The 25,830-nt window shown below is 47.9% G+C and overlaps 1 protein-coding gene across 1 annotated transcript in view; it reads left to right on the top strand.

The window, feature by feature from the left end:
* Positions 1–22,829: 22,829 nt before the first annotated feature.
* The window catches only part of UBE3C (ubiquitin protein ligase E3C), a 162,466-nt gene continuing 159,465 nt past the window's right edge, over positions 22,830–25,830 (top strand). Inside the window, exon 1 of the mRNA XM_040434193.1 lies at positions 22,830–22,912. The gene's annotated coding sequence lies outside the window, so the exon portion shown is untranslated. The remainder of the gene's footprint in view (positions 22,913–25,830) is intronic.

Below are 25,830 nucleotides of genomic sequence, written 5' to 3' on the forward strand. Positions count from 1 at the left end.
AATGGTGGTCTGTGGATGGCACTATTACTGGGGATCTGTGAAGGACACTGTTATGGGGGGGGGGGGGGATCTGTGAAGGACACTGTTATGGGGGGGGATCTGTGAAGGACACTGTTATGGGGGGGGATCTGGGGATGGCACTGTTATGGGGGGGGATCTGGGGATGACGCACTGTTATGGGGGATCTGTGGATGACGCACTGTTAGGCCTCATACACGACCGTTGTTTTATTCTGTGTCCGTTGTTCCGCTTTCGTGATTTTCTGCGGACCCATTGACTTTCAATGGGTTTGTTGAAAACTCGGCTAATGCACCGTTTGTCATCCGCGTCCGTGATCCCTGGTTCCAGTCCGTCAAAAAAATATAACCTGTCCTATTTTTTCCACGGAAAACGGTTTGCGGATCCATTCAAGTCAATGGGACCGTGAAAAAACGCGGAGGCACACAAGATTGTCATCCGCGTCCGCGTCTGTTTTTTCCCTATCATTTGCATGGCAAACTTGACTTTTTTTTTTTTTTACTTTCCTTCATGTCTGGTGATCCTCCAAAAATAAATGAAGACACACGGAAACAAAAACGGAAACGGATCACGGAACAATGGAACCCCATTTTGCGGAACGGGACACAACAACGGTCGTGTGCATGAGGCCTTATGGGGGATCTGTGGATGACGCACTGTTATGGGGGGGATCTTTGGATGACGCACTGTTATGGGGGGGATCTGTGGATGATGCACTGTTATGGGGGGGATCTGTGGATGACGCACTGTTATGGGGGTATCTGTGACGGACACTGTTATTGGGGGGTATCTGTGGATGGCACTGTTATGGAGGGGGATTTGTGGATGGCACTGTTATGGAGGGGGATCTGTGGATGGCACTGTTATGAAGGGGGATCTGTGGGATGGCACTGTTGTGGAGGGGGATCTGTGGATGGCACTGTTGTGGAGGGGATCTGTGGATGGCACTGTTATGGAGGGGGATCTGCGGGTGGCACTGTTATGGAGGGGGATCTGCGGGTGGCACTGTTATGGAGGGGGATCTGCGGGTGGCACTGTTATGGAGGGGGATCTGCGGGTGGCACTGTTATGGAGGGGGATCTGCGGGTGGCACTGTTATGGAGGGGGATCTGCGGGTGGCACTGTTATGATGGGGTATCTGCGGGTGGCACTGTTAAGGAGGGGGATCTGCGGGTGGCACTATTATGGAGGGGGATCTGCGGGTGGCACTGTTATGGAGGGGGATCTGCGGGTGGCACTGTTATGGAGGGGGATCTGCGGGTGGCACTGTTATGGAGGGGGATCTGCGGGGGCCCTGTTATGGAGGGGGATCTGCGGGTGGCACTGTTATGGAGGGGGATCTGCGGGTGGCACTGTTATGGAGGGGGATCTGCGGGTGGCACTGTTATGGAGGGGGATCTGCGGGTGGCACTGTTATGGAGGGGGATCTGCGGGTGGCACTGTTATGGAGGGGGATCTGCGGGTGGCACTGTTATGGAGGGGGATCTGCGGGTGGCACTGTTATGGAGGGGGATCTGCGGGTGGCACTGTTATATATGTGCCATCACAGACCCCCCACCCCATAACAGTGCCATCCACAGACCCCCCCACCCCTTAACAGTGCCATCCACAGATGTCCCCCATAAAACTGTCATCCACAGATCCCCCCCCCACCGCTCCAGTATACAAATATAAAATGTCTGATTCAATTAAAAGTTATTACACATGCCCCCTCACTCCTAATATTACTGTACACCCTAACAGCTTCTGTACAACGCGGGCAGGCCGGGCGGCCAGCGCGTCACTCACTGACGTCACGTGCCTGCGCCGCCTGCTTGATTCATAAAGTAGGCGGCGCAGGCACGTGACATCAGGGAGTTATGCTGCCGCCCGCCCGGCTGTTAGGGTGTATGGTAATATTAAAAGTGTGTGTGTGTGGGGGGGGGGGGCCTGTTTAATCACTTTTAATTGAATGAGACATTTTATATTTGAATATTGCAGCACTGGAGCGGCGGGGCCGGAGTACAGTGACCGCACCCAGTCCCTCCCCGCTCTCGTATACATCGCAGCCTGTAAAAATGTCAGCATTCACCCCATAAGACGCAGGGGCATTTTCCAATTTTTTGGGGGAAAAAAGTGCGTTTTATAGGGCGAAAAATACGGTACCCTCCAGAGACATTACATCATATGTGACTGATATCAGCCGCTCCTCTTATAACGCTCCAACGCTGATATAACCTCCAGAGACATTACATCCTATGTGACTGATATCAGCCGCTCCTCTTATATCGCTCCAGTACTGATATAACCTCCAGAGCAGGGGCGTACGTACAGGGGTCGCGGCTGGGCCCGGCACTCCAGGGGGCCCGGCCGCCTGTGGACCCCTGGCCCCGCCCTGCAGTAGTGCTGTGCCTGCCTGTATAAGGGCTGTTTCACACGAGCGAGTCGATTGCGGGAATCACGCTCCGTGTGTGAGTGTGAACCTCCGCTCTGGACATAGTGACATAAAGCGGTCAGTATGATTCTGTGGAAAAAAGGCCATGCAGAGACACATAGCATTATAAATCATGATAATGCTGTGCGCTCCTGCAAGTCCAGAGTACTGGACTCGCTCGTGTGAAACAGCCTTAATCCGGGCGGCCGACCCGGGGCCCGCCACCCAGTGTTGCGTTTCTGCGCTGTAGTGCCAGGCCAGGCCAGCCCTACCCTCCTTGAGTGAGAGTCTCCCCCCCCCCCCCCCGATTCTCCTCCCCGTGCGGGTGCGGCGTGCCTAGTCATTTCCTGTTGGGCGGCCGCACCGGACACAACGTTTCCCTAGGCTGCGCAGGCGCACAACGCCGAGACGCAGCAGGAAGAAGGCACCGGAGAGCGTGAAGAAGCTGGTGCCGGTTCGGAAGTGAAGATAAGATTTGTAAAAAAAAAAAAAAAAAAAAAGGTCTTCATAATTGCTCACCACATTTATGGTGAGTGAGTTCAGAGTAGACTCAGAGTAGGGTCTGATGGGGGCTTTATAACTAGCTCTGCTATATTTCTGTAGCCTGCAACCTCTGACTGCCCAGTTGGGCTGAAACTACTACACCCAGCATGTTCTGGCAGTAATAGTAAATGGATATTGGTGCAATTCTGAGCTACTAGTCTATATAATACATAATATTATATTGTATTATATAGACTAGTAGCTCAGAATTGCACCAATATCCATTTACTATTGCTGCCAGAACATGCTGGGTGTAGTAGTTTCAGCCCAACTGGGCAGTCAGAGGTTGCAGGCTACAGAAATATAGCAGAGTTAGGCTACTTTCACACCTGCGTTTCTGGGTCCGCCTGTGAGATCTGTTTCAGGGCTCTCACAAGCGGCCCCAAAACGGATCAGTTTTGCCCCAATGCATTCTGAATGGATAAGGATCCGCTCTGAATGCATCAGTTTGCCTCCGTTCAGCCTCCATTCCGCTCTGGAGGCGGACACCAAAACGCTGCTTGCAGCCAAACGGATCTGTTCTGAACGGATACATGCATTTGCATTATAGGTGCGGATCCGTCTCTGCAGATTCGTTTTGGTGTCCGCCTGGCGATGCGGAGCCAAACGGATCCGTCCTGACTTACAATGTAAGTCAATGAGGACGGATCCGTTTTCACTGACACAATATGGTGCAATTGAAAACGGATCCGCCTCCCATTGACTTTCAGTGTAAGTCAAAATGGATGCGTTTGCATTATCTTTTTTTTTTTTTCGTGGTAATGCAAACGGATCCGTTCTGAACGGATACAAGCGTTTGCATTATCGGTGCGGATCCGTCTGTGCAGATACCAGACGGATCCGCACCTAACGCAGGTGTGAAAGTAGCCTAAGGCTGCATTCACACGTCTGTGGTGTGTTGCGGACCCGCAAATTGCGGGTCCGCAACACACCAGCCCGGCGCCCCCATAGAAATGCCTATTCTTGTCCGCAAGCTGCGGACAAGAATAGGACATGCTCTATCTTCTTGCGGAGCTGCGGACCCAAAATCAGGGCCGCACTCCGCAATTGCGGCTGCAGACAGCACACTGTGTGATGTCCGCATCCATTCCGTCCCCTTAGAGAATGAATGGGTCCGCACCCATTCCGCAAAATTGCGGAAAGGATGCGGACGTGTGAATGGAGCCTAACTCTGCTGCTGGTGGAGGGAGGTTGGGGGGGGGGGGCGACGGGAAGGGGGGCCCCATGGATTGTGTGCACGCCACTGCTCCAGAGACATTACATATTATGTGGGGGTGAGGGGCTGGGAAAGTGTGAAATGCCACTGATGAGAGGGAAGAGGGGGACACTGGGAGACATGACTTCTTGCCCTGTATAAAGTATAGGTGAGATAGTTGGTGGGAAAGGTCTGTGAGGGGCTGGAACAGGGACACAAGATGTGCAGGGGCAGCAGCTTCAGGACTCTCTTCCCACTTCCCTCCCACAGTAACTTACCCCAGTGCTGCTGTGTGGAGTAGTGGGACCAGTGAGAGAAGAGAACTTTATACTGGAGCCACAGTGACTCAGAGAGAGCAGCGTCTCCATATCTCCTGCTGCTGCCTCGGCTCCTCTGGCTCCGCCCCCTCCTCACACATGATGGAATATCACACTGCAGAGAGGAGGGGGGGAGCTGTCTGCTCATGTCGGGTCGGTGAAGTTTACTTTGGAGAAAGGGACAAGCACTGCCGCCTGCAAGGTATTGTGCTGTCCCTTTCACCAAAGTAAAATGATATGTGTGCCAGTGCTGCAGTCCAGCACCTGCTAACAGCCAGGTGCCTGAAACTGAAAGTATAGCAACTGCCCTGCCCCTGCTGGTGGCTCTGGCTGCAGTATAAGCAGACAGGCAAGGGGCCCACCGGGCATTTCACCGGCTTCCCGGTGAGCCAGTCCTGGCCTGCGTGCGCATCCTCCATAGGCAGCCCTGGAATGCTGAATTGTGCTAACCACCTAATGTGTATGGGGCCACCCAACTCCTCAGACAGCAGAGGAATTGGAAGGATCAGACAGCTGGGTTTCAACATGCCCGATTCTTTTGTTTTCGTGGAGATAAGGCACCATCAGGTGTCTGCCACTGGCTTCTTTTCTTATCCTCATTTAGAACAAATACAGGCTCATCCAAACAAGGATGTGTATAAGGGTCCAGGAGAGAGACGCTGCCTGAAAGAGAATTTGGATGGCAGCTAACAGAAGTGTATGGTCAGCTATCGGGGGCCCATGTACCTGGCAGTAAAAGGAGTTTTGGCATCTGTCAGCAGATTTGTAGCTATGAAACTGGCGGACCTCTTACATGTGCACTTGGCAGGTGAAGGCATCTGTGTTGGTCCCATGTTTATATGTGTCTGCATTGCTGAGAAAAATTATGTTTTATTATATGCAAATGAGCCTCTAGGAGCAACAGGGGCGTTGTCATTACACCAAGAGGCTCAGCTCTCTCTGCAACTGCTGCGCCCTCTGCACTTTAACAGGACCAGGCAGTGAAAACGTCATCACACCTGGCCCTATCAATCAAAATGCAGAGAGCGCGGCAGTTGCAGAGAGAGCAGAACCTGTAGGTGTAATGATAACGCCCCTGTTGCTCCTAGAGGCTCATTTGCATATATTAAGGGTGTAACTAAAGGGTGATGGGCCCGCCCTGGTGCAAGAGATCAGCTTGGGCCACCCTTCCCTTAGTGCTTTGCGGCAACGAGAAGGGGTGCACCCTGCCTGTCTGCTGCCTGAGGCAAAAACTGAAACTGCACCCCCCCCCCCCCCCTTCTTGCTAAATTTTCAACCTAACCCCTTCCGTCCAGCCCTACTGTTAGGCCTGGAATCTGTTGTATTACACTGACATACTTCTGTGTGATCCTGTCAGAGGTGTGGAGACCAGAACGGGAGCTCTCACTGACACATGCTGCCAGTTTATCACATTCAATTTACTGGTGTGTGTCTGGCTTTAGAGACATACTTGGAAAACATTACATACAGCGCTACAAAACATACAGGAGAATACAGGGCACATACTTCTTACATCTAGTGACATCTCGTCTGATGTAGATATTCTCTTTCCTCATCTTCTCCATTCAGACCAGACCGCCATGATGATTTCTTACAGCCATATCTCTTCTCTGCAGAGTTTGACAAAAAGACATCTTAGTTTCCTTCTTTTTAATCATCCTCCCACCTCCAATACTGTGCCAGCTGTGCTCCCCAGTACTATACTGAATAAACAGTCCACCTGAAAATACTAGTACCACACAAATACTGCCCCCTTCAATAATTATTGGCACATAGTGCTCTAATAAAAAATAACTGTGTCTATTAGTACAGGGAGGAGGAGACGGCCGTTTATCTCAATGGGCGTCTCCTTCTCTCTGGCTGTGACGCTCTTCGCTGCGATTTGACCACTTACAGCCTGTAATATGCCATAAGTATGCCCCACAGAATCCACTAGTTATATTATAATGTCTGGACACGTGAAAGGTCCTCTTTAAAATGAGTGCCAGTACAGTGGCCCCCAGTGGATGCCCCCATAGTGCTGTCCCCCCACAATGTCCCCAGTAGGTGGCCCCATAGTGCCCCAGTAGATGCCCTCATAGTGCTCTCTCCACCCCCCAATGTCACCATAGTGCCCCCAGTAGATGCTCCTATAGTGCCCCCCATGGTCTCCATAGTGCCCTAGTAGATGCCCCCACATCATGATGTGAAATACAAAACTATAAACGCAGATACCTCCTTTGACAGCGATGTGGTGCAGGCCTCTTCCGGCCTGTTTCCTGAGCCGTACGCTGCGCCGTGCCGGCCTCCGACTGGGCCCGGAGCAGGGAGACATCGCTTCTGTGTCCCTGCCGCAGTACCTAATTGTATTGCTGTCCTGAGGACGGCAATACATAATCAGCCTTCAGCCACTGGCAAGGAGGCCCCCCAGGCTTAGGGGCCTGGTCACTGCTGCAACCCCTATAGCTATACTAGTAGTCTCATGTACAGCTGCAAGAAAAAGTATGTGAACCCTTTGGAATGATATGGATTTCTGCACAAATTGGTCATAAAATGTGATCTGATCTTCATCTAAGTCACAAAAATAGACAATCACAGTCTGCTTAAACTAATATCACACAAATAATTAAATGTTACAATGTTTTTATTGAACACACCGTATAAACATTCACAGTGCAGGTGGAGAAAGTATGTGAACCCCTAGACCAGGGGTACTCAACTGGTAGACCGCGGTCCAAATACGGACCGCGGCCGCCAGTTGTCCGGACCCCGGCCATCCTTCAGAGCGCTCCTCCTCTCCTGCACACTGTACCGTGCAGGAGGAGGAGCTTACCGGTGCACTTCCTCCTGTCCCAGAGCGCAGGGAGACAGGGCTCCCTCCACATGTAGCGCTCCTCCTCCTGCACACTCTGGTACGTGCAGGAGGAGGAGCTTACCGGCGCACTTCTTCCTGCCCCAGGGGCGCAGTGAGAGACGGCTCCCTCCACATGCAGGCACCAGCGCTTTCTCCCTCAGTGCGCTCACAGGTCCCTCCTCCCCCGCAGCAGCGGCAGCAGGTAAGGGAGCTTCAAGCTCCAAAGGACACTTACGTGATGCTGGAGAGGGAGGGACATCACCACTGCCACCAATGAAATAAATGTCTCATTTGGGAAGGAAGGGGGCGTGGAGAGCGCTACAGAGAGGCGGGAACACGTCACTGACTGCAGGAAAGGACTCCAGTCAGTGTCGTGTTCCCATCTCTCCTGGGCCATCTTCTTTAAAATTAAAGGTAACCTGATTAAATAAAGTGATAAAGCCCCATCAAACCATGATAGTTTTGTTCCGCATCCAATTCCCATTATTGGGGCATTGGATGCGGACCCCTTAGTTTCAATGGAGCGGAAAAAGATGCAGACAGCACACAGTGTGCTGTCTGCATCTCTTGGGGCCCCATTGTAATTAAGGGGCCGCATCCAATCCCCCAATAATAGGAATTGGATGCGGAACAAAACTATCATATGTCTGTTCTGTGGCTTGGGTTGCCACCCGGCCAGTAGTTCACCAGCAAGGCTGGTATTTTAGTTCCCTTGCCGGTACCAGAATTTTCCTGTAAGGCTCCTTTCACACTTGCGGCAGGACGGATCCGACAGGCTGTTCACCCTGTCAGATCCGTCCTGCCGCTATTTCGCCGGACCGCCACTCCCCATTGACTATAGCGGGAGTGGAGCTACGGCGCAGCATGGAAGTGCACGGCGTGAGGCCGTCAGACGTAAAAGTCGGACATATAGTACTTTTAGTCTGGCGGCCTCTCACCCCCATTATAGCTCTGCCCCCATCCCCATTATAGTCGATGGGCACAGAGCAGCGGCACGGCGAAGTAGTGGCAAGATGGATCTGACAGGGTGAGCAGCCTGTCGGATCCGTCCTGCTGCAAGTGTGAAAGTACCCTTACTAATGAGCGCTTCCATCATGGAACGCCCATTAGTACAGCCTTTACCTCCACCGCTACTTGTGCTAGTAAAAAAATTAATAAAATTACGGTACCTCCACCTCCATTTGCTCACGCTGTGGAGAACACTCCCTGCTGACTAGAAGCTCAGGACAGGACCTACAAGACGTCATCACGTTGGAGCACCGGTCCTGAGCTTGCAGTCAGTAGCGAATGTTTACCGCAGCCAGGTAAATGCAAATTTTTTTATTTTTTTTTTGCAAAAGCAGAGAAGGGGGCACTAATGGGGGCATTACTCTTACTGGGGGCACTAATGGGGACATTATTCTTACTGGGGGTATTATTCTTACTGGGGCACTAATGTGGCCATTACTAATTCTGGGACTTACCCGGGGCGCTCCACTATAACGTCAGAGCTCCCCACGCGCATGGATCACATGATCGCATGGCATCTTTACTGTTGGCATTCAGCTCGGACCTTCACCTGACTGCAGACCCAGGTATGTGGACCTTTAATAAAACTAGTTGAGAACCCCTGCCCTAGACTAATGACATCTCCAAGAGCTAATTGGAGTGAGGTGTCAGCCAACTGGAGTCCAATCAATGAGATGAGATTGGAGGTGTTGGTTACAGCTGCCCTGTCCTATAAAAAACACACACCAGTTCTGGGTTTGCTTTTCACAAGAAGCATTGCCTGATGTGAATGATGCCTCGCACAAAAGAGCTCTCAGAAGACCTACGATTAAGAATTGTTGACTTGCATAAAGCTGGAAAGCGTTATAAAAGGGTCTACAAATACCTTGTTGTTCATCAGTCCACGGTAAGACAAATTGTCTATAAATGGAGAAAGTTCAGCACTGCTGCTACTCTCGCTAGGAGTGGCCGTCCTGTAAAGATGGCTGCAAGAGCACAGCGCAGACTGCTCAATGAGGTGAAGAAGAATCCTATAGTGTCAGCTAAAGACTTACAAAAGTCTCTGGCATATGCGAACATCCCTGTTAGCGAATCTACGATACGTAAAACACTAAACAAGAATGGATTTCATGGGAGGATGCCACAGAGGAAGCCACTGCTGTCCAAAAAAAACATTGCTGCACGTTTACAGTTTGCACAAGAGCACCTGGATGTTCCACAGCAGTACTGGCAAAATATTCTGTGGACAGATGAAACCAAAGTTGAGTTGTCTGGAAGAAACACACAACACTATGTGTGGAGAAAAAGAGGCACAGCACAACAACATCAAAACCTCATCCCAACTGTGAAGTATGGTGGTGGGGGCATCATGGTTTGGGGCTGCTTTGCTGCGTCAGGGCCTGGACAGATTGCTATCATAGAAGAAAAAATGAATTTCCAAGTTTATCAAGACATTTTGCAGGAGAACTTAATGCCATCTGTCCACCAGCTGAAGCTCAACAGAAGATGGATGTTGCAACAGGACAACGACCCAAAGCATAGAAGTAAATCAATAACAGAATGACTTAAACGGAAGAAAATACGCCTTCTGGAGTGGCCCAGTCAGAGTACTGACCTCAACCCGATTGAGATGCTGTGGCCTGACCTCAAGAAAGCGATTCAAACCAGACATCCTAAGAATATTGCCGAACTGAAACAGTTCTGTAAAGAGGAATGGTCAAGAATTACTCCTGACCGTTGTACACGTCTGATCTGCAACTACAGGAAACGTTTGGTTGAAGTTATTGCTGCCAAAGGAGGTTCAACCAGTTATTAAATCCAAGGGTTCACATACTTTTTCCACCTGCACTGTGAATGTTTACATGGCGTGTTCAATAAAAACATGGTAACATTTAATTCTTTGTGTGTTATTAGTTTAAGCAGACTGTGATCGTCTATTGTTGTGACTTAGATGAAGATCAGATCACATTTTATGACCAATTTGTGCAGAAATCCATATCATTCCAAAGGGTTCACATACTTTTTCTTGCAACTGTATATGGCAGAGCTGTGTACAGGAGTCCTCTGTGTCTTCATACTATGGAGCCTCAGAGACCCTGTGTGCCGCTATGCTGATAAAGCATGGTACAAATGAAACATTAACAAAGAAATCTCAGTATGCCCACGTATATATTTGGAGGGATATATAGGCAAAGTAGGGCACTTATAGTGCTCTGTACAAGCTGTGGGTACAATGATATGGCTGGATCCATGAGCCCTTTAGCTACAGTCAGGGCCGCTGATAGGCCAGTACAGCTGGCCCAGTTGTACCGGGCCCGGCTGGCAGGGGGGCCCGGCAGTGGCGTAGCTATAGGGGTCGCAGCGGTCGCAATTGCGACCGGGCCCCTAAGTCAGGGGGGCCCACGGGGCCCCCTCAGCCAGGAGAACGCGGCCCCAAGCTGGTGAAATCAGATTCACATGGGGCGGAGGCGGAGCGGAGGCGAGGCCCTGCATGACGCGCACTGTGCAGGGCAGGGCAGGCTAAGTAGGAGGAGGGAGGGGGAGTGGCTTCAGTTGAGGTCAGAAGACGAAAGAGGAAGCTGTGTGCAGCCGCCGGTACTGACTGACTCCGCCTCCTCTCCTGGCTGAGAGCTCCCCTCCTCGGCTCCTCCTATCCTGAGCCTGCGAGTGCGGCTGCCTGCCAGACTGTCTGCTGTGCTGAGGTGAGCGTGGCTAGCTGGACCATCCGACTGGACCAGGGTCCTGGTGGTCCGGTCCAGACCAGTTAAAGTGTGTGTCTGTGAACTGTGAGTGTCCCTGAGTGAGTGAGTCCGGTCCAGGGGCCCTAACCCGCCTGGTGGAAGCGCCGGTGGCGGTGACATAGTCAGTGATAACTAAGCCCAGCAGCCCCAGACCAGACCAGTCAATACCCGCTCCTTTAGGAAAAAACTAATCAGTACTCTCATCACTCAGATGTGACTGCAGGCAGCACAGCAGCAGGCCAGAAGCGATCGATCAGCCAGGATTAATGTGCACAGCCTGGGTGGGAGGCCCCCCTTACCCTGGCCTTAGGCAAGTGACAAACTGCCCCCCCCTCCTCAATCTGAATCCACAGATCCCCTCCATAACAGTGCCATCCACAGATCCCCTCCATAACAGTGCCATCCACAGATCCCCTCCATAACAGTGCCATCCACAGATCCCCTCCATAAAAGTGCCATTCACAGATCCCCTCCATAACAGTGCCATTCACAGATCCCCTCCATAACAGCGCCATTCACAGACGACCCCCCAGCGCCATAAATATCACTTGTAGACAAATCTGCATGTTGTTTCAAGGCGGCGTCTGGGGAGGGGCCAAGGGCGGGGCCAGGGGTGTGGCTGAAGGAGGGATCAGGGGGTGGAGCTGAAGGGGGCCCCGTCATGTATGCTGTACGGGGCCCCATGATTTCTATCAGCGGCCCTGGCTACAGTGGATATAAAAAGTCTACACACCTCTGTTAAAATGTCAGGTTTCTGTGCTGTAAAAAAATGAGACAAAGAAAAATCATTTCAGAACTTTTCCCACCTTTAGGCCTCATGCACACGACCGTTGTTGTGTTCCGTGTCCGTTGTTCCGTTTTCTGTGATTTTCTGCGGACCCATTGACTTTCAATGGGTCCGTTGAAAACTCGGATAATGCACCATTTGTCATCCGCGTCCGTGATCCATGTTTCCAGTCACGGACAACGGTTCATGGACCTATTCAAGTCAATGGGTCCGTGAAAAAACACGGAGGCACACAAGATTGTCATCCGCGTCCGTTTTTTTCCTATCATTTGCATGGCAAACTTGACTTAGATTTTTTTCACTTTCCTTCATGTCTGGTGATCCTCCAAAAATCAAGGATAACACACGGAAACAAAAACGGAAACGGATCACGGAACAACGGAACCCCGTTTTGTGGACCGCGAAAAAATACTGTTGTGTGCATGAGGCCTTAATGTGACCTATAAACTGTACAACTCAATTGAAAAACAAACTGAAATCTTTCAGGTGGAGGGAAGAAAACCAAAAAAAAACTAAAATAATGTAACTGGGGATGTAGCCGTGTTCAGAATTAGGCAATCACATTCAAAATCCTGTTAACTCCTTAAGGACTATTTGACCTTAAGGACATTTTTTGCAAATCTGACCAGTGTCACTTTAAGTGCTGATAACTTTAAAACGCTTTGACTTATCCAGGCCATTCTGAGACAGTTTTTTCGTCACATATTGTACTTCATGACACTGGTAAAATGAAGTAAAAAAAATTCATTTTTATTTATAAAAAAAATACCACATTTACCAAACATTTGTAAAAAAGATTGCAAATTTCCAAGTTTCAATTTCTCTACTTCTATAATACATAGTAATACCTCCAAAAATAGTTATTACTTTACATTCCCCATATGTCTACTTCATGTTTGGATCATTTTGGGAATGATATTTTATTTTTTGGGGATGTTACATAGCTTAGAAGTTTAGAAGCAAATCTTGAAATTTTTTAGAAATTTTCAAAAACCCAATTTTTAGGGACCAGTTCAGGTTTGAAGTCACTTTGCGAGGCTTACATAATAGAAACCACCCAATGACCCTATTCTATAAACTACACCCCTTAAGGTATTCAAAACTGATTTTACAAACTTTGTTAACCCTTTAGGTGTTCCACAAGAATTAATGGAAAATAGAGATACAATTTCAAAATTTCTCATTTTTGGCAGATTTTCCATTTTAATAATTTTTTTCCAGTTACAAAGCAAGGGTTAACAGCCAAACCAAACTCAATATTTATGGCCCTGATTCTGTAGTTTACAGAAACACCCCATATGTGGTCGTAAACCGCTCTACGGGCACACGGCATTGCGCAGAAGGAAAGGAATGCCATACGGTTTTTGGAAGGCAGGTTTTGCTGGACTGGTTTTTTTGACACCATGTCCCATTTGAAGCCCCCCTGATGCACCCCTAGAGTAGAAACTCCAAAAAAGTGACCCCATTTTAGAAACTACAGGATAGGGTGGCAGTTTTGTTGGTACTAGTGTAGGGTACATATGATTTTTGGTTGCTCTATATTACACTTTTTGTGAGGCAAGGTAACAAGAAATAGCTGTTTTGGCACCGTTTTTATTTTTTGTTATTTACAACATTCATCTGACAGGTTAGATCCTGTGATAGCTTTATAGACCAGGTTGTCACGGACGCTGCGATACCTAATACGTATACTTTTTATTTTATTTATGTAAGTTTTATACATATTTTGGGGTGCGTGTGACTTTTTGATCGCTTGCTATTACACTTTTTGTGACGTAAGGTGACAAAAAAAGGCTTTTTTTTTACACCGTTTTTATTTTTTTACGGTATTCACCTGAGGGCTTAGGTCATGTGATATTTTTATAGAGCAAGTTATTACGGACGCTGCGATACCTAATATGTATACTTTTTCTTTATTTATGTAAGTTTTACACAATGATTTCATTTTTGAAGCAAAAAAAAAAACCATGTTTTAGTGTTTCCATAGTCTGAGAGCCATAATTTTTTAAGTTTTTGGGCGATTACCTTGGGTAGGGTATGAGTTTTGCGGGATGAGATGACGGTTTTATTGGCACTATTTTGGGGTGCGTGTGACTTTTTGATCGTTTGCTATTACACTTTTTGTGACGTAAGGTGACAAAAAAGCACAGTTTTTATTTTTTATGGTGTTCATCTGAGGGGTTAGGTCATGTGATATGTTTATAGAGCCGGTCGATACGGACACGGCGATACCTAATATGTATACTCCCCCCCCTATTTTTTACCAATTTTTTTTACTTTATTTGGGAAAAATTACGTTTTTGTTTATTTTTACTTGAAACTTTAAATTTTTTGGGGGGAAAACTTTATTTTTTCAACTTTTTTTTACTTTATTTTTTGTCCCACTTTGGGACTTGAACTTTTGGGGGTCTAATCCCCTTTACAATGCATTCCAATACTTCTGTATTGGAATGCATTGGCTGTATGAGTAATACAGTGTGTATTACTCATACAGCTTCCTGCCTATGAGATTCAGGGGGCTGGATCTCACAGGCTCGTCACCGGAAGGCAGCGCGATGCCTCAGGAAGCCATCGCGCTGCCTTCCATGCCATCGGGTTCCCCCTACAGCTGCATGGGGACCTAATGGCACCGCCGCCTGCCGTATAAGGTAAAACCGCAGGTCTGAATAGACCTGCGGTTTGCGGCGATCGCCGATGCGGGGGGGTCCCATTGTGACAGGATGCCCGCTGAATGATTTCAGTGGACATCCTGTTCCGATTAACCCCCGCCGCGCCGCAATGTCGTTTTAAAGTTAGGGTGTACTGGTACGTCCTGGGTCCTTAAGGACTCGGCAAATATGGCATACCGGTACGTCTTAAGTCCCTAAGGGGTTAAATAGGAGTCAGCATACACCTGCCATCATTTAAAGTGCCTCTGATTAACCCCAAATAAAGTTCAGCTGCTCTAGTTGGTCTTTCCTGAAATTTTCTTAGTCGCATCCCACAGCAAAAGCCATGGTCCACAGGGCGCTTCCAAAGCATCAGAGGGATCTCATTGTTAAAAGGTATCAGTCAGGAGAAGGGTACAAAAGAATTTCCAAGGCATTAGATATACCATGGAACACAGTGAGGACAGTCATCATCAAGTGGAGAAAATATGACAAAACAGTGACATTACCAAGAACTGGAAGTCCCTCCAAAATTGATGAAAAGACGGGAAGAAAACTGGTCTAACAGCAACATTAAAGGAGCTGCAGGAATATCTGGCAAGTACTGGCTGTGTGGTACATGTGACAACCATCTCCCGTATTCTTCATATGTCTGGGCTATGGGGTGGAGTGGCAAAGACAAAAGCCTTTTCTTACGAAGAAAAACATCCAAGCCAGGCTACATTTTGCAAAAACACATCTGAAGTCTCCCAAAAGCATGTGGGAAAAGGTGTTATGGTCTGATGAAACCAAGGTTGAACTTTTTGGCAATAATTCCAAAAGATATGTTTGGCGCAAAAACAACACTGCACATCACCAAAAGAACACCATACCCACAGTGAAGCATGGTGGTGGCAGCGTCATGCCAAGGGGCCGTTTTTCTTCAGCTGGAACTGGGGCCTTAGTTAAGCTAGAGGGAATTGTGAACAGTTCCATATACCAGTCAATATTGGCACAAAACCTTCAGGCTTCTGCTAGAAAGCTGAACATGAAGAGGAACTTCATCTTTCAGCATGACAACGACCCAAAGCATACATCCAAATCAACAAAGGAATGGCTTCACCAGAAGAAGAATAAAGTTTTGGAATGGCCCAGCCAGAGCCCAGACCTGAATCCACTTGAAAATCTGTGGGGTGATCTGAAGAGGGCCGTGCACAGGAGATGCCCTCGCAATCTGACAGATTTGGAGTGTTTTTGCAAAGAAGAGTGGGCAAATCTTGCCAAGTTAAAATGTGCCATGCTGATAGACTCGTACCCAAAAAGACTGAGTGCTGAAATAAAATCAAAAGGTGCTTCAACAAAGTATTAGTTTAAGGGTGTGCACACTTATGCAACCATTTTATTTTTATATTTTTTCTTCCCTCTACCTAAAAGATTTCAGTTTGTTTTTCAATTGAGTGGTACCGTTTATAGGCCACATTAAAGGTGGAAAAAGTTCTGAAATGATTTATCTTGGTCTCGTTTTTATACATCACAGAAACCTGACATTTTAACAGGGGTGTGTATCCATAATGTCCCCCTAAAATAATTGCGCTAAGCTGATACTGTGCCAGGGTGCCGCTCACAGTAATAGTGCTCCCCAAAGTCCCACCAATAGTAATAATCTGCCAGAGTGCACTCAATGTTAACAGTGCCCCCCATAGTAATAATGTCCCTATTGTGCCCCGAAAGTAATAATACCCCCATAGTGCCCATACTAGTAATTATGTTCCCCATAGTCCCCCAGTAGTAATAATTCTCCGCTGGTCTCCTCCGGCCTGACGGCGTGCAGTGTCAGATCATAGTGCGCGCTGTACGATACTGTAGGCAGGCGGGACAGTGCAGCGTGGAGGAGACCAGGAAGGAGGGGTGAGTACAGCGCTCACAACGCCTCCCTCCCCCACCTCCTGCAGACTAGTGAACCGCGGTATGTCTGCCCTTGAGTCTGTCCCATATATCTTAACGAGTAACTGCACTTCCAAAAAACTTTCAACATGTCATCTTATCAGACAGATTATCAATAGTTTGGGTCTGGGTGCTGAAGACCCACACTAGTCAAACTTTTGACATGTCTCTATCACATGGCATTTTTTTTTTTAAAAGTGCAATTACTCTACGATCACACATGGCGAAAATACTGCCGAGTGAAAAATCTGCAATATTTTACAGTAGAAGGAAAGTGGATGAATTTTTTTTAAATCTTATACACGTGCAGAGAGCCCGAGGGGCGGTGTGGAGGATGGGAGTAGTGGTACTCTCGGTTCGGACATTCCCTGAGCTGTGCAGTGATGGGAAGAGTGCATCTTTCTTCCCTTCGGGGCACTCCCTGCCTGGTATTGATTGGGGTGCCCATGGTGTTGAGGGATGCCGTGAGGTGCAAGGCTGGGTCCCTTAGCACCAGAGCTGTGTGCTAGCGTGTAAATCTCCTATACACTCTGTGCTACAGCTTCACCGCACTGAGATCTGCTCAGAAAGCTAATACACATATTACTGCTTTATTCACAAGCACAATATACGATTATAAAGACACCAGTAATGTGTGCTAGCTGATAAGCATAGAAAAAAACATGTGGTAATGCGATAGCTTATTGGTAAATAAATACAGAAAGGAGACTATGAGTGGCCCTACGCCAAGACTTCAAATAGTGTCCCTAAGTAAAGGGCCAACTACACAAATAACCCGCTACAAGCTCCCAGACATAAAACCAGACTTATATGGAGCTCACAAGGTACCCATATAAAATGTCATATTTTATTGAATTAATCTTCACATATAAAAGGAAGTTAATATTAAAAAAGAATACAAAATTTATTATTCCATATAGCATGTTTAATATGTTTATATCTTATTCTCCCTCCCAAACATCCTTGCTTGCTGCTCACCTTCCCCTAAAAGGGGAAAAAAATAAAATAAAATATAAAAGACGAAGAAAGAGGGGGGAAGAAAGGGAAAAGAGAAGAAAGAAAAGAAGGGGAAAAAGGAAATAAGGAAAGTATTGTGCTATGAAAAACTATGTAATTTTATAACCTTAATAAAGAAATATAAAAAAATATGAAAAAATAAAAATTGACAGGAAAGAGCACCATCCTGGTAGCACACACACAATACAGGGATATATAGTATGTATATAATTATGTAAATACATATAAAACATGAGGCAGAAGATATAGTGATCTATAATTGCATAAACAGTCATTATACATAAAGAAAGGATATTGGCAACCGGAGTATCAAGAGACAATCACATCTCATTACATTGACCAGAATATCTACAACATGCTGCATCAAAAGAACTCGCCTAAGAGTGCGAGCAAACCAGCATGGCGCTACCCCGACCCGCGTTTCGGACGAAGGCGAAAGGTGGAATCTGATTGGTTGCTATGGGCAACAAGGCCAGTTCTACTTTACACCGTTTTGATAAATGGGGTTATTAGGGATTAAATGTGGAAGAAGAAAGCCTCTGTCAGAAATCAAACCTGGGATCTCTACATGAAAAACCAAGCACTTACCAATAAGCTTTGGCAGTGGCGTACATAGAGAAGTAAGGGCCCCATAGCAAGGATCAAACCAGGCCCCCCGCACAGGACAGAGGGGTTTCTGCTTAAACCCTTTTCAATGACCATTGGGCCATTTTTCCACTGCTTCATTTGCTAAAAGTTGTTCCTTTAGAGGGTAGAGTCCTGACCAAGTTTTCACCTCCAGTAGAAGAGGAGATGATCCCAACTAAGACTGGGCCCCCTCTTGCCCTGGGCCCCATAGCAGTCGCCTGGTCTGCCGCTATGGTAGTTACGTCCCCGAGCTATGGCATTACCAGATAGAGATGTATAGTTTTTCCATGCTTATAAGCTAACACATATTACTGGTGTCTATTATCATATATTGTACCTGTGAATAAGTGCTCATGCACACAACCGTATGTATTTTGCGGTCCACAAAACACGGATCCGCAAAAAAAAAACGGATGTCACCCGTGTGACGTCCGTGTTGCATCCGTTTTCTTTTCTGCGGATCCATTGTAACAATGCCTATCCTTGTCCGCAAAACGAACAAGAATAGGACATGTTCTATTTTTTTTGCCGGAATGGACATGCGGACATACGGAAACTGAATATCAGTTTTTTTCAATCCCCATTGAAAGGAATGGTTCCGTAGGGGAGTGTGCAGAGCACAGGGGGTGTTACAAAGCAGAGCTCAATGGATTCAGCCTTGCCTCCTGGCAGACTAAGTTCTGCACCTTTTTTACAGGTTGCCATACTCAGTTAGGGCTCATTCACACAATCGTATGGTCGCCATGTCCCTGTTGCAGATCGCAAATAGCTGGCATAGACTTAAGCTATAACTTACGCCGGTTTCTGATATGTTATAGTAAATCGAAGGTCCTTTTCACACCACTTTTGAAAAGTAGCGACAACCTTTTATAGTTGCAAATTATGGCCCAAATATGGCATACTCCATAATATGCTACTTTTTTTTACGCCACTATTCTGGCGTAAAACCTTTGATAAATCCCCAAAATGTTTGCAATAGAGTCTGTAAGTCTGTAAGCTTCTTGTTAAGCAGTTTATCTCCACAGGATAGGCCATCAAAATCAAAATCTTGGACAACCCATAAAAAGTACAGCTCATCCTGCAAAAAACCAGCCTTCATACAGGAGGTAAAAATGAAACAATTATTCTTAGGCCTCTTTCACACGGCCGTTTTTTGCTTTCCGTATACGGTACCATAAATTTCAATGGTTCCGCAAAAAAAAAAACCGGAATGTACTCCGTATGCATTCCGTTTCCGTATTTCCGTTCCAGTGAAAGATAGAACATGTCCTATTATTGCCCACAAATCACGTTCCGTGGCTTCATTCAAGTCAATGGGTCTGCAAAAAAAAAAAGGAACACATACGGAAATGCATCCGTATGTCTTACGTATTTTTTCTATGTAATTACTGTATATGCCATACAGAAAAATTGGAAGCAAAAAACGGAACAATGGATCCGTGAATAACGGACCACAAAACATTGAAAAAGCCATACGGTCGTGTGAAAGAGGCCTTAAAGGGATTGTCCAGTTTAGACTATTAATTTTCATCCACCCTATTAGAGAATTCTGAGTTAATACACAGGGTACTTTGTTCAGGATCCTCATCTTTTGGTCTCAGTGAAGAATGGTGACAGAGAGTCTCTCACTCTGGAGGACCTGTCCTGTCCTGTATTATGCAGACAGCCCACTGATGTGAATGGATACTTCATTTGAAGTACACTCGGTTCGCATCTACTCTCCCTCCAACCTTCAAGTAGCTGTCATTTACCGCCCTCCAGGCCCAGCCACCGTCTTTCTTGACCACTTTAACACCTGGCTCCTACACTTTCTTTCTGCCGACATCCCCACTATCATCATGGGTGACTTCAACATCCCTATTGACACCTGCCACTCAGCCGCCTCTAAACTTCTATCACTCTCTTCCTCCTTCGGCCTCTCAGTGGTCTTCAGCTCCCACCCACAGAGATGGTCACACTCTGGATCTTATCTTCACCCGCCTCTGCTCCCTATCTAACCTTTCTAATTCTCCTCTCCCCCTATCCGACCACAACTTACTCACCTTCTCTTCACTGGTCCCTTCTGCTGCTTCCCCGGTCCACACACTAAACCCCCCGCAGGAACCTTAAACATCTCGACTTTCACTTGCTTTTTGACTCCCTTCTCCCACTCTCTGCCATTTGTTCCATCCAAGACCCAGATGCGGCCACCACCCTGTATAACATCACAATAAGTACAGCTGTGGACATTGTTGCCCTCCTCACACACAATAAAACCAGAAAAATCAACAGACAACCCTGGCACACCAACCTGACCAAAAAACTCAGACTTCCAGGGCTGCAGAACAGCGATGGCAGAAATCCCATTCTAAGGATCACTTCACCACATACAAGCAATCCCTCCTCATATTCAAATCCTCACTCGCTAATGCAAAACAGGCGACTTCTCATCTCTCATATCCTCCCTGTCCCACAGCCCTAAATAACTTTTTAACACTTTTAACTCCCTTCTCCGTCCCCCAGCCTCTCCTCTTGTCTCAGCTGAGGACTTTGCCACATACTTCAAACAAAAGATAGTCAACATCAGAGAAAGCTTCACTACAAAGTCCCCACAGACCCTCTACACAACTACTCTCCAGATCACATCTCACCACCTGTTCACTTGACTCAATCCCATCCCACCTCATCCCTAACCTCACCACACTGTTTATCCCAGCCCTAACTCATCTCTTCAACTTATCACTAACCTCTGGTGTCTTACCCTCTGCTTTTAAACATGCTACCATTACACCCATCCTCAAAAAGCCTTCACTTGACCCATCTTTGTCCAATTATCGCCCCATATCACTTCTTCCATTTGCCTCAAAGCTACTTGAGCAACATGTCTATTCTGAACTGTCCTCTCACCTCTCCTCCTGCTCCCTCTTTGACCGCCTACAATCTGGCTTCTGACTCCACCACTCAACTGAGACTGCCCTTACCAAAGTCACCAATGACCTACTAACAGCCATAACCAGAAAACATTGCTCTGTCCTCCTTCTCCTTGTCCTGTCCTCTGCCTTTGACACTGTCGACCACTCCCTTCAACAAACTCTCTTATCTCTTGGCATCACTGACCTGGCCCTCTTCTGGATCACATCATACCTCACAGACCGGACGTTTAGCGTCTCCCACTCCCGCACCACCTCCTTGTCTCATTCCCTCTCTGTTGGTGTCCCGCAAGGCTCTGTCCTAGGACCCCTGCTCTTCTCTATCTACACTTTTGGCCTGGGACAGCTCATAGAGTCCCATGGCTTTCAGTATCACTCTTATGCTGATGACACACAGATCTACCTCTCTGGTCCAGACATCACCACCTTACTATCCAGAATCCCACAATGCCTATCTTCCATATCCTCCTTATTCTCCTCTCGCTTTATAAACCTTAACATGGATAAAACAGAATTCATCTTTCCCCCCCATCTTGCTCAACCCCCCCAACAGGCCTATCTATCACAATCAATAGCTGCACACTCTCCCCAGTCAACCAGGTCCGCTGCCTTGGAGTGACCTTGGATTCTTCCCTCTCCTTTCGACCGCACATCCAAGCCCTTTCCACCACCTTCCGCCTCCAACTCAAAAACATCTCCCACATCTGCGCTTTCCTCAACTTTGAGTCTGCGAAAATGCTTGTACATGCCCCCATCATCTCCCGCCTAGACTACTGCAACATTCTCCTCTGTGGCCTCCCATCTAGCACTCTCGCACCCCTCCAATCTATCCTCAACTCTGCTGGCCGACTAATCCACCTCTCACCCTATTACTCCCCTGCCTCTCCCCTCTGCCAATCCCTTTACTGGCTCCGCATTGCCCAGCGAATTCAGTTCAAAATAGTAACAAATACATACAAGGCCGTCTATAACCTGTCCCCTGCCTACATCGCTGAGCTACTCTCGCGATACACCCCCACACACAATCTCCGATCCTCACAAGACCTCCTTCTCTCCTCCGATCGCCTCTTCCCACAATCGCCTCCAAGATTTCTATTGTGCAGCCCCTATACTCTGGAACTCGCTACCCCAACATATCAGACTCTCACCTACTGTGGAATCCTAAAAAAGAAACCTGAAAACCCACCTCTTCAGACAAGTCTACAACCAATGACCCTGCTGCCTCTATACCGCCATCATGACCAACTTCACCCGCACCTACTGTGTCCTTCTCCCATATCATGTAGATTGTAAGCCCTCACGGGCAGGGCCCTCTCTCCTTCTGTACCAGTTTGTAACTCGTCTTGTTTATGCTTAGTGCAATTGTCTGTATTATGTATGTATACCTCTTCTCATATGTACAGCGCTATGGAATGAATGGCGCTATAATAATAATAATAATAATAATGTGTAATGCTTTATTTCTCCTGGCGCTGCAGGGAAGCTGGACACTTGCTACCTGGTTTCCTCACAGATTACAGCTAATTGTTTGGGGTCCCAGAGGGTTCCCCCATCTTGCCCTGTGCAGGACACGGTAACTGAGCTGGAACATGCTCCAATGAGCGGTCAGCTGGTACAACCATCACAGCGGTCACGTGAGCAGGAACGTCATCAAGGTCCCATAGCAATGAGCCGCACTTCAATCGAATCTGCGTTTTTTTTTTACAACGCTTTATTAAACAGTAACATCCAAGCAAACAGCAGCCTGGCTTTCCAGTGACGTCATGACGCAGCTGGAAGACATGTGATTGACAAACTCTCTCCTCCAACCAGTGGCAGAGAATACTTGCCGGTAGCAACCAATCTCCTGAACAGATTGAGCCGGGTTGCTGGGGGCGGGACTTCCGTTGTCAAGGGAAATGTCCGGAGCTGCTGCTGTTTTTGTTGCTGAGTGGTGCCCGGTCTGAGCTCCCAGGTAACGAGTCACCTGTCATATTGCGGGGCTGAGAGAACCGGCGGGCGCCGGCCGGTGTCAGGCGTGTTCCTGCACGTCGTGTACTATTAGCTTTCCTTGTCGGGTATCTGCTGCTGAGTCATATGTGACAGGGAAACCCCTGAGCCCTCTTATTACACAGATACCACTCATAGCAAATGGCCAATGCTAGTGACGTCATAAAGTGACGTCACTGCTGCCCTAGCCTTTGTTCTGCTCTGGAGGCCACTGCAGGAGCCATTGGGATCCTTTTGACATCTCCCATTGATTAAAGTGATGTTGCTGCTTGTTTCCACTGGTTGACTTACTGCAGTCATGTAAAGTGATGTCACTGCTGTCCTCCTTGTAATCTGATGATGTCACCGCAGGGGTCCCCTCTCAGTATTGGGGCTCCTACACATTATATAGCATTATGCTTTGTTTGTCGGCCTCTGTCTACACAATAGAGTATCAGAAGCCAGCAGTAGGCTGGTGTGTGGGGCGACGGCAGCACGGGACGCGGTCATACATGTGCGCCACGGAGGAAACCGGTTTGCTAGATGTTTATTACCTTACTGGTGAGTTCCAACAAGATGTCACATGAAATGCTCGCGCTCCTGGATGTCTCCGGAAAAATGTCTTCTGTTTTGCAGTCGTTTCACGTATGCGTTCTGGTACCCGGCAGAGGAGCAGCCCATATCTGGCGTAGACGAATACTGCCATCCACCGCCGGAGCCCATTGACTATAATGGGACCTGACTGGTTTCCGGCGTGGGATTCGGCCAGACATGAAGTAGTACAGGCAGCAGTCCTTGTATGGCCGAAGCCTGGCAGTCATGCCGGAAACCTTCCAGATCCCATGTCATTATAGTCATTGGGGACTGGCGGTGCACCGGGCCGATCCAGTTATACCGGATGCGATGAACTATGCGTATGTGAAAGTAGCCTTTTATTGATTGCGTGCTTGACCTGCTTCTGCATTCAGCCAGGGACGTGGGACCCCCATTGGGAGTCCAAGTGTTCTGACCCCCTGTCCTGGGGATAAGGCCTCATGCACACAACCTAGATCTGTGGACTCTCCACCTTTTTTGTAGATCGCGCGCTGACACATTCATTTCTATGGGGCCATGCACGCGTCCGGATTTTTGGTACATCCACGTTGCTGTTCCCCAAATTATAAAACATGTCCTGTTTCTTCTGTTCGTATTGTAGACGAGGACAGTCTCTGACGGGAGCGAGAAAAATGCAGAAATTTTAAGGAAGGTGGCCGTATTTTGCGGACTGATTTTTGTGGCTGTGTGCATGAGGCCTAAGGGGGAGAGTTATCAAAACTGGTGTAAAGTAGAACTGGCTAATAGTTGCCCATAGCAACCAATCAGATTTAAAGGGGTATTCCCATCTTAATGATCACTGGTAAATCTGTTAATAATTTGACAGTGATCATTTTTCCAAATACATTTTATTACCCAATTCCCCACCCAGAGAAAATAAGTCCCCTCTTACCTGATGTTGTCTTTCGTCTCCCCTGGTTACGGCCACCTCTCCTGTCGAATCCCGCCGGGCCGCGCTTGCGCAGAAGACTGAAGATTCTCTCCCGGCCGGCAATGTCCTGAACGCGCACGCCGCCGCACATGCGCCATGATGACTTCTTCCTGGCCAGTATAGTACAGACCCGCGCACGCCGGCTCTGTACTATACAGGCCAGGATTAAGTCACCATGTCGCATGCGCGGCGTGCGTGCGCGTTCAGGACATTGCCCGGCCGGGAGAAAAACGTCAGTCTTCTGCGCAAGCGCGGCCTGGCCGGGAGAAGACGCCACTCAAGCCCAGCCGAATCCAGGAAGCGGACGTCGCGCTGGACGAAGGTAAGTATTAAAACTGAAGATGGGAATACCCCTTTAACCTTTCATTTTTCAGAACTCGTTTGGAAAATGGAGTGGAATCTGATTGGTTGCTATGGGTAACTAAGCCAGTTCTACTTTACACCAGGTTTAAGAAAGCTCTCCCTAAGGGCTCATGCACACGAACGTATTTTTTGTCTGTGTCTGTTCCGGTTTTTTTCTGCGGCCCATATGCAGAACCATTCATTTCAATGGGGCCACAAAAAAAACTGAAATGACCGTGTGCATTCCGTATGTCCGCAAGTCTCTTCTGCCAAAAAATAGAGCATGTCCTCTTCTTGTCCATTTTGCAGACCAGAACGGGCATTGTTAGAATGGATCCACCCAAAAATGGATGTCACACGGATGTCATGCGTTTTTTTTTTGCGGATCAGTGTTTTGCGGACCGCAAAATACATATGGTCTTGTGCATGCACCCGGCCGTGCCTGTATTGCAGCTGAACATGAAAGGGTCCGCAATCTGTAAGGAGGCATGGAAGCACTACGAAGCGCTTCCGCAGGGTTTCTCTCCGTGCCTCTGCACCGCAAAAAAATAGAACTTGCTAAATTTTTTTTGCGTTGCAGACGGATCACGGATCTATTCAAGTTGAATAGGTCTGGATCCGTCTGCGGCAGCCACATAGATGGTCATCGTGCACAGTCCCCAATGCACGGAACGGCCGTCACACATTCGTGTGCATGAGCCTTAAGTCTGTATTGTGGAAAAACCCCTTTAAAGTGACCCTTTGGTTCAAGGGGGAAAAAAAATAAAAATCACATCAACTGCAGAATGAACAGAACTCTTTGGCTCCAGCGTGCTGAAAGTCTTACCTGGTGCAGATTCCTGGGCTCCTCTTCTCAGGCTACCTGATGTACACTGTGTACTGGAAGTCATAGACACTTCCTGCTTGTCCAACCCTGCTCTTGGATTGGCCAGCACTATTCATGTGAGCAGTGCTGGCCAATCGGAGGGCAGTAGGAAGTGTCTGGGACTACCAGTGCACAGTGCTCATCAGGTAGTCTGCAGAAGAGGAGCCCGGGA

This window comes from Bufo bufo, chromosome 5, assembly GCF_905171765.1.
Source record: "Bufo bufo chromosome 5, aBufBuf1.1, whole genome shotgun sequence".
NCBI classification, from domain to species: Eukaryota; Metazoa; Chordata; class Amphibia; order Anura; family Bufonidae; genus Bufo; species Bufo bufo.